Source organism: Marmota marmota, unplaced genomic scaffold (assembly GCF_001458135.2).
Source record: "Marmota marmota marmota unplaced genomic scaffold, marMar, whole genome shotgun sequence".
NCBI lineage: Eukaryota > Metazoa > Chordata > Mammalia > Rodentia > Sciuridae > Marmota > Marmota marmota.
In genome coordinates this window covers 808597-819105 of record NW_026000075.1, presented here as the reverse complement: position 1 = coordinate 819105, position 10509 = coordinate 808597, and the positions used below count along the sequence as shown (strand labels likewise).

The 10509-nt window shown below is 34.6% G+C and overlaps 1 long non-coding RNA gene across 1 annotated transcript; it reads right to left on the bottom strand.

Annotated features, from left to right (window-relative positions):
* Positions 1 to 542: 542 nt before the first annotated feature.
* LOC125620048 lies at positions 543 to 9436 on the bottom strand. Its single transcript, XR_007351630.1, has 3 exons — positions 8947 to 9436; positions 3144 to 3278; positions 543 to 2711 (listed from the first exon to the last, which is right to left on the bottom strand). It is a non-coding gene; the product is annotated as an uncharacterized LOC125620048 (long non-coding RNA).
* Positions 9437 to 10509: the final 1073 nt, after the last annotated feature.

The window sequence follows — 10509 nt, the reverse complement described above, 5'->3', positions numbered from 1 at the left end:
CGGCCCGGCCGTCCGCCCCTTCCCCTGGCGCCCCGGGGACCCTCAAAGCCCGCGGCTCTGCCTGCTATGCAATCTGGGCTGCTTCTCCTTTGGGCTTTGAATGCTTCCTTTTAAACTCGCTGTTCAGTTACAAACCAATTAGCCCTTTCCTTTTGCCCGGGCGATGAGTGGAAAGCGGAGAGCGCGGCCCGTGCGCCCCTCGCCAGCTCAGAGCCAACGCGCGGGTTCCTCACGGTGGGGCGGGGCAGCCACACCTCGCCTTGGTGAGCAGGGGTCAGCATGCGGGGTGGCCTTTATGCCAGCGTCCCCGCCCTTTGGTCTTCAAAGGCTTTTTTTATTGAATAGGTAAGATAAGGGTCGCCCCTTCGATGGCTTCATTAGGAAACTTACACCACAAATATAAAGACCACCCGTATATTTTTCCATCATGGTGCGTGTATTGCTGTCCCCACTTTCGTCACTGCTGGTTATGGGAATGTTATAGGGTCTTCAGATATGTTGTATGATTTTCGTCCCAGACGCAGGGATGAAGACACTAAAACTGTGCGGAGACATATTTATTTAAAGTTGTTTATCCAAGATGTAATTTGAATTTCATATTCAGATGAAATCACGAGTGTTTGAGACGAGCTTACAATAGTTTTCTGATAAACCGTATTTTAGCTTTAAATGAGAACTTTATCATAATCTCCAAATTATTCAATCTTTCGTATGATGCAGACCCAAACAGATATAGATGAAATTTCTTTTCAAATTTAACATATTTCTGTTATATTTGTAAATGTGAAATAATTAGGAATTGACACCAAAATGGCTTTGTCTCATTCATCCAGAGTTCTACAAATGTACTTTTAATTCTATCCATTTCAAAATCCCTAGTAGGAACCGGGAAAAGACTGGAAGCTCTTGTTCCATCCACAACCAGTCACTGAAAACAATACCGTGGAGTGTTCAGTGCTGAGCTTGGAGTGCCCCTCTGTGGAAGAAGCTAGGCACTACAATTTTTCTTTCTTAAGGTGACTTGGTTGGGGCTGTTCTCTAGGGAGCCTTGTTTCTCATGCTCTCCTCACCATAAAATCAGATGTTACTTTTCCGTTGACACTTAAGAATTGAACCTCTCTTTTTTCCTTATATTAAAACTTGAACATTTATTGAAAACAGTGTATGAAGCCTTTTGTCTTCCTCTCTTCCCAAAACTCTCCAACTGAGGGTAAAACATTTTCTTGCAAAACCCACAGCTGTGCCCCTCCCCACGGTGGCATCTTGGGAGCAGATAAAAAGAAGTGGCAAGGAGCAACATGTGTATTGTTTCATGTGCCAGCTTTCCACAATTGGTAGTGGCTGCTACAGAGGCTACTGAGAACTGAGTTTGGACTTAGAAGGAAAAGAGAGGTATAATGCAGAAACTGGATTGATTACTCTGCTTCCAAGAAGCTGAAACCTGTCTTATTGATCTGTAATGGCATTGGCCATTGGCTTATTGTTGCTGAGTCTATTTGACTTATTTTAGTCTGTGTTTTAATCTTAAACTTTTACAAAAGCATTCATCATATCCCCTTTAACACTACCAAACAACAAATCCCATTTTTGTTTATGAGATACTTAGTAGCAAAAAGTTCTCCCTCCATAATTATCACTAAAGTCTCTCTCCTGGTTTTCCAGATGCTAGTCCAATCCATCCTTTATCTACTATTTTGTTCCTCAATTTTAATTTGATCTGTGTGCCATTATGTGCTGTGTGCCACAATGATGCAGCTTATAAGCAGGAACTGGCAGAGAGTGTTATTACAACAACATAAACTGGAACTATCCTGGGAAAATAGGAACATATGGCTATCCTACCTAGAAATCCTAAAGTTCAAGGGAGAAGGTCACTGTTCCTTCATAGTACATAGTACATGATGAACCACAAGGTTATCATGCACCTGCTACAGCTCCCCATAAAGTCACCACAGACTATGTTCCTCAGAAACAGGGTATGTGCTGCCTGATCATTTTCTCTTATTTGCTTGACAAGGTATTTCTAACTACAATCTCAGAGTCTTTGCAAGCTTCAAACTAACTCCTGAAGGAATATTAAATATTTGACACAAAAGGTTGCTTACTATTAGATCCTCAGATGTTTCATACAGAGATGACATTAAGTACCCCAGATGTCCAGAACAGTAATGCTTCCACTTAACCCAACTGATATGTTCCTAAAAATATATCAAGTGAATCACATTTTAATTTACTGCAAAACTGACTGAATAGTGAAACTGGCTCATAGTGAACCTCCTATAATTGTTGAACTCCTTTTAAAATGCAAAGAAATTTTTACATGCAAGATTTACTCTTGTAAATTTTGACTTCTATAGGCTTGGTTTTCTTACAACAGAGAAAGTGTGGCATAGAACTTTGGTTTTCATTAGAGGTGATAAAACTGAAGTCAGATGTTCAACTTATCTCAAATAGGAAATGTTTTCATTTGGTTACTTTTTACCACAAGGGACCAAACCCTGACTGGTCTTACAGAATGAAAGTAATACATTGGCTCATAAAAATGAAGCTCAGACATCAAGCAAGTGTTGATCCAGAGGCCCCAATAGTGTCACCAAAGTGCTTCTTTCCATTTCCTTCATTATCTTCCCAGTATTAGCTTCATCCTGAAGGTACATTAATGAAGCCACCAATTCAATCATGGGTGCTCAAAGGACGTAATTCAGTGTTCTCTGAGAAGGAACAACATTTGAAAACACTGAGTCATCTGAAAAGAGATTTTTCCAAAAAGAAAATAATCTACAGATTGAACAGTATTTAAGAAGCAAAACTTTGTTTTGAACCCATTTAAGTCCACAGTGGAGGAACTTAACCTCCTTTTGGTTTTGATGCAAATGTTTATATGCCAGTAGGGGGAGCTGTGGTGAGTACCAACATGTATTCCTGGCCTTACACATCACACCAAACACTGTGCTAAGAGAAACTTGGCAAACATGTGATCTGGCCTCTTCAGTGTCTAGGGAAGTAACTGAGACCCAGAAACGGGAGAACATAAATTTCACGTTATGAGAACTAAAGAGATATTTTAAAGGTGAATGGGTATCAAGGCTCTGCACACTCAAATATATTATTTATCAAGAAACAACTGAAGATCAGTGTCTTACCCAGAATTTCCCACACTCCAGACCAACTAGACCCCTGTGAAGCAGGGTACAGCGTAGTTTTCGAGAGCAAGCACACTTTGTTCTGATATTTACAGCTGATACCCACAGCTTCTTCTTGGCTCAACTTGGTGTTTTCTGAATTGAAAAACATAGAGCATGATGTCATGTATTGTAGAAAATATAATTAGTATATTAAACTTATGATTTTACCAAGATTGTCATTTAGAATGAAATTATAGTTTCTCTATCAGCAACATTCTATCTTATATAATCTTTTTAACTTTAAATGTAGGTTCAGAAATAGCCATGAACCTTACACAGAATCAACCTTACACATCGAAAGACACTTTAACATGCTGCCGTATTCACAAAGCTTTGTATGCTCTGGATATTTCAAGGTTTAAGAGAAAAATTTTATAAAGCTTTAAAGACTATTAGTCTCATTAATGTTAGATAATTGATTTTTTTTTAACTTTTTAAAGAGACGGAGCTCATTGGCTTTCAGTCAGCAATGTTCTCACTCCTCTATTTGTTTTGCAAGGAACTTCAAGTTTCTTCTGTATATAATCTTCAATCTGCCAAATTGTATGCATGACTTGTGTTGGTGTTAAGAGATAATTGCTCATTTGAACATTCTAAATCGAGCCTTCCATGGCAAGTTTACATTCCTCATGCGAGATAAAGTGAATGAGGAGATCAGGAAACTGGAGCTATAGGGAACACTGCTTGATCATGGTGAGTAAGATACATTTCATTGTCCAAATTACCTTGTGTAAACTCATCTAAAGAACTAGTTGTAAATGTTCTAAACACTATTTTTTAAAATTCTCCAAAAAAGTGTTTCAAATTTCTTCTTCCAGCAGTTTGGAAAGATTAATTTTTGTGAAAGACCCCTACCCCACATACACATACAAAAAAAGTCTCAAATAAACTATCTTTTATTGCATTTCTAAATTTGTAAGGATAAAAGAACTCTTCAGCATACTCCCTCCAAAATTAAAATTTAAAAATGCAAGATAGTGAACAATAATAAAAAGGAGAAAATGGGTTGACCTAAAGACAAAAGCCAATACCAGATCTGTATAGCTGAATTAAATCTTGGACTAGAAGCAAGTTCATGTACTGAATCTGAAAGTCCCACATTAAGCTGAGATTTCAAAAAGACACCAAATTATTCTGGGGCAGTAGTTCCCCTGTTTCCTAGCAAAAGCAAAAATAAAAATTTCCTGGGGAAAACCTTTCCTAATGTATTCCCCCAAAATTCCCATAGATCAAAAGGAGGGATCCGGTTGTAGCTCAGCAGTAGAGCACTTGCCTAGTACATGTGAGGCACTGGGTTCAATCCTCAGCACCACATAAAAATAAACAAAGGTACTGTGTCCATTTCAAAAAAAAAAAAAAAAGAAAGAAATATGAGCTCAAAACTAAAAACAGCAAATACACATGAAGAGAAGGAACTATTACTGCAAGTCATCACTAATTACAAACAGATGGAATTCATATTTGAAATTGTCAGACACAGATTACAAAATTGCTTCCTGTAAACTGCAAATAATTAAAGATGTATATTTCTGAATCCTATAGATTTTTAAACAATTAAAAATGATTAATTATTAAGAAGCTGTCAAAAATATCTTGCAGATTTGAATAATATAAACAAAATAACATTTAGAAATAAAACTATAATTGTTGAAAGATAATTTAACAGATGGCTTAAATTTCAGATTAGATGTAGATAAAGAGGAAATTAATGAACTGGAAGATATATCTGAAAGACATCTACAGGATCCAGTATAAAGAAAAAAAGGAGGGCTGGAGTTGTAGCTCAGTGGTAGAGTGTTTGCCTAGCATGTTTGAGGCACTGGGTTCAATTCTCAGTACCGCATATAAATAAATAACAATAAAGGTCCATTGACAACTAAATATATATATATATATATATATATATATATATATATATATATATTTTTTTTTTTTAAGGAGGTATATATAAAGATAGACAGCAAGAAAGAGAGATTAAAAGATAAAGGCTTTAAAATACAACCAGAGTACTAGAGAAGAAATAGAGATGATGGAGAAGCTGAAATATTTGTGAAGAAAATGACAAAGAATTGTTTAGAATTAAACAAGAATTAACAAGAAGTTAATGTATAACAAGCAATATAAATAGAAATCCATGAAGATGTACAATGTAGCGAAATGTAAGACCACAAAAGAAATTAAAATTAACCTGAAAGAAAGGGAATTATGGTTAGACTCTCAATAGTAACAATAGAAAATAAAAGAGGAATAACAACTCTAAAGTCTTAAGAAAATTTGTTAATTTAAAATTATGCATTCAGCAAAACCATCTTTTCAGAAATAAAATGAAAATGTCTCTATAGACACTATCAGTTGAACAAAAACCTAGAGAGTTTGTTACTAACAGATCTTCATCAGGGAAACTTCTAAAAGAGGTGCTTCCATAAGAAGGAAAGTTGTTGCAAAAGGAAAGTCTGAAATGCAAAAAGAATCAATTGATAATGATGTGAATGATCTTTTTTCATCATATATATGAAAAAAGAGAACAAAAATGACGAGGAGGAAAAGTGAAAAAAGGGAAGGAGGAGTTTAAAAGATAAAGATCAAGCTTTTTAATCAAAAGTGGGTAATATCCTAAGATTCTTATATTTTTCAGGAGAGTATTTAAATACTCTCACTTTAAACTTAAATTTAATATATCTGATAAAATGACAACCCTGATTACTAAAAGAAAAGAGCATACTATTTTAACCAGTGCAGGGGTAACATGTGATTAAGATAAAGATTTAACCAAGGAAAAAAAAATAAGTTAATTTTGAAAAGTCAAGAGGAACAAAGAAGCAAGAGCAAAAGACAGGCTGCACAGGGTGGTACACTCTTGTAACCCTGGGGACTCTGAAGGCTGAGGCAGGAGGATGACAAGTTCAAAGCCAGCCTCAGCAACTTAGGGAGACCGTAGGCAACTTAGCAAGACCCTGTCTCAAAATATATGTTTTTAAAAAAGGGATGGGAATGTGGCTCAGTGGTTGAACACCCCTGGATTCAATTCTGGTAGCGAAAAAAAGAAAGTGAAAGACATAGGACAAATTTTATTTTGGTAGGTTCAAGTCCAAATATATCAATAATCACAACAAATATAAGTGAGTCAAACACCAATTTTTAAAATATAGTTCTCAAAATATAGCTATACTGTTTATAATAGTCACACCTAAAATATAAAGATGTGGAAAGATTCAAAATAGGAACATAAAATAAGAATTACCAGATGAATATCAAAATAATGCACAGAACATATTATTATTATTATTACTATTATTATTAGATAAAATAGAATGTAAAATAAAGAACATTATTGGGAATAGAGACAGGCACTACATAATCATCAAAGTTTTCAATTCACAGTGATTCTAACAATTTTAAACATGGGTACACAAAATTAAATTGCCTCAAAATAATGTACTTTGTACGACATCTCAGCACATTTCCAATAATTATTGAGAGTTTGAAAGACAGCAAATTAACACAGAGAAGTACTATTTAAACAACATACAAGATTGTTATAATTAACATATTTAATTATGTACCCAATAACTAGAGAACTTACATTTTTCTCAGACTCAAAGCAATGTTTCCAAAGATCAACTACTTACTTAGCAATAAAGCACATCTTAACATGTCTCAAAGAATCAGTATCATGCACACAATATTCTCTAGCAATAATACCATACAAAATTTAAAACACAATTACAAATTAAATGGAAGACTTCATTCAATGTCCCGACTGGCAGGACACATCAACGTGGGCGGTGAACCTAGGTGGGGAGGAATGAAGGGACAAGAGACACGAAGGATGACAGCAAGACAGGAATTCTGATCAAGCTGCAAATTTTTATTGTTCACACAGGGGTATTTATATGCTGGGGATAGGGAAGCTCTCTAATCAGCAATTGCTGGATGTGGGTGGTAAAACTGCCAGCTGCAAGATGTCTGATGATCCTGATAACCGCAGGATGTTCCAGGGAGATAGGTAGCTGCAGGATGTCTCCCAGGCAGGATGTCTCCCAGGGGGCTGTTTTTTGTAAATGTCAGGCTATTCTTTGAAGGAGAATTTCCTTCTAGCCCCTGACAATTCAAACCATACATTCAAGAAATCCTATGAATCCAAATCAAAATAAGTACAAAGGAAAGTACATCAGAGTAAAACAGTTGTAAACCAAAGACAAGGAGCACATTTTAAAAGCACCCAGAAAGAAAAAAAGACATTATCTTCAGAGGAGCAACAGTAAAACAAACAACCATCTCCTTAACAGAAACCATGAAAGTCAAAAAACTATGTGCTAAGAGAAAATAACAATAGCATGGCATTTTATATTCACTAAAAATATCCTTCAAGGATAAAAGCAAAATGTAGTTTTGGACATACAAAAATTAACTGAATTCTTCACCAGCAGACACGCATTAAGGGAAATGCTAACAGGTAGTCTTCAGACAGAAGGCACATGATCCCAGATGGAAGCACAAAGGTGCAAGAAGGAATTAATAATAATAAAGAGGATAAAGTGTGGTGAATATTAGTGAATATTTACTATGTAACACAATAAAAAATTGCCTTATGGGAAAATAATTGATAGATAATTACAATAATAGCACAAAAGTCAGAGAAAAGTAAGTAAAGTTGGAATGTTCTGAAGATTACAATCATTGCAACATGTGCAATTTTATTTACTAGTGTTGTACACATAGTGGACAAGTTCTCATGTAGAATATCTAGTCCATCTATATGTTTAGAAATGCTTGATTCATTTAAAAGTAGAAATAGTAGAATAAAACTTTTATAAACAGCTTTTAAAACCTGATGAGAAACACTGTGTTTGGAATTGTTAAACCACCTCTGAACTGAATACCATCTGTACTTGTTCATTGGGTTGAGGAAGATTGGAGAAAAGAAATTGCAAAAGAAGTTCTGTTGGCATGTGCTAAAAAAATCTCAGCTTATCTATTGTCCTGTTCTTTAGAAATATATATATCTTCATTGTGTTATCTGAGAAGGCCTAAAAGAAACAACATCCTAGAAGCAACGAACACCCCTAGCACCCAGATCTTGATCTTTAATATCAACTTCCAATAAAATAAAAAGAACTCAGAAGGACTTCTCAGAGAAATGACTAACTGGGACAAGGACAGCAAATATACAAGAGGAACCTGGAGCAACTTGTAATGCCAGAAAGAAAGAGTTCAAATGCACACACAAGTGCGTGCACACACACTGATGGGAATATTTCAAAAGGACATAGGAATCAACTGAAAGAGCTCCTAATGGCCAAAGCTAGAACAATTTATGCAACAAAATAAATGAAGTAGTACTGGGTTGTAGCCCAAAATATTAAATGTTGAATATCTGTGAGCCCATACTGATATAAATAAACCAATGAATAAATGAACACAAGCAAAAAGAAACAAATGTCCAATACAAAGGAATTTCAAATAAATTACATAGGTACTCCATCCTAAAGGAAGAGGAGCAAAGTCTATGTATAAGAAACTTTCTTTCAAAGAACAGTAGAGAAAGTAAAGAAAGGAAGTGAGAAAAGAATATTTTTATGAAACTTGATAAACACTCTTTCAACCAGGAGAGCAAGGTCAACTTCAATAGTCATAAAACATATTGATAGTACTTGATATTATATGATGACAGTGGCCCTTTCTAAAACGTTTTAACAGCAGCCTAATCATTTAAAAAAAAATACAGTAAGTTACAATAGAGGGGCATCCTACACCATACCTGACTGGTATGCCTTAAAATTGCTGAAGTCATTAAAAACAGGGACTATCAAGAAGAATAAAGGAACATGACAACTGTGATGAGGTATCCTGGATGAGATCCTGAAACAGAAAAATTACATTAGACAAAAACTAAGTATACTTTCAGAGCCTATGAAATTCAGTAATAACATATCAATATTGATCATTAATTATACCAATATAACACTAATGTATGATGCTAACAACAGGGGAATCAAGGGGCAGAGGCTAGGTATATAGGAACTCTGTACCATCTGCTCAGTTTTTCTGAAACCAAAATGCATTCTGAAAATAAAGATTAGTTTTTAAAAGGCAAGATAAATGTAAACTAACTGAACAGATGAGAAAAATGGAAAGCTATAAAATAAGACAGTAAGCACATATCCAATTATATCAGTAATCTCATTAAATGTAAAGAGATGAATGCTTCCAAATTTTTAAAATATTTTTTATTGTAGTTGGACACAATACCTTTATTTTATTTATTTATTTTTATGTGGTGCTGAGGATCAAACCCAGGGCCTGACACGTGCTAGGCAAGCGCTCTACCGCTGAGCCACAACCCCAGCCCCAAATGCTTCCAATTTAAAAACAAATATTATCTGTCTGAATTTTCAAACACACATATGTGTTATTTATGAAAGACAACTTTAATAAAAGATACAAAATTATTGAAAGTGAAAGAATGGGGAAACATGTCAAGTTAATACTAACCAAAAGAAAGCTGTGTATCTTTTTCCATGTTTTTACTTTCAATCATTCTGTCTTTAGATAAAAGAGTGATATGTTCAGAATATACTTCATCAGATAAAATAGAGCTTAAAACAAGAAATATTATTGAAGATAAAAGGAACACTCTGCCATAAGGTAAAGGACAATCACCAGAAAGATATGATCAGTTAAAATCTATTATTACCTAATAATGAAGCCTCAGGATTTTTTAAAGCAAAAATTGACAGAATTAAGAAGAGAAAAAAAGCTACAATCAGTAAGAGTTTTTTAAACACTTGTCTTGGTATTAAAAGAACAGAAAGACAAAAGCAAAAAGTCAGTAAAGATCTATACTATTTTATGTTCTTGATGAACAAACTGAATTTAGTAACCATGGATTTAGTAACTGCCCCCACAAATGCAGAATACAAATTGTACCCAGGCTATCTATTCTTCCTTAAAGCAAGTCTTAGCAAATTTTAAAATGTTAAATCAGAATATGTTCTCTCTGACCACAGAGGGATATAACTAGAAATAAATAACAAAAATGATTAGTTGGAGATTAGCTATATGCTTAGAAACTAAACAGCACAGATTTAAATAACCCATGGATCAAACAACAATAGACACTGGTAATTTAAAAATATTTTCAACTAAAAAATAAATGCAATATAACATTTAAAAACATATAGGTTGCATACAAAACCAGACTTATACAAGAAATTTATATATTTAAATACTTAAATTAGAAAAGAGATTGAAAAATCAATTATCTAAGCATTCATTCTCAAGGAGCTAGGTAAAGAAAAGCAAAATAATGCAAAGAAAATTG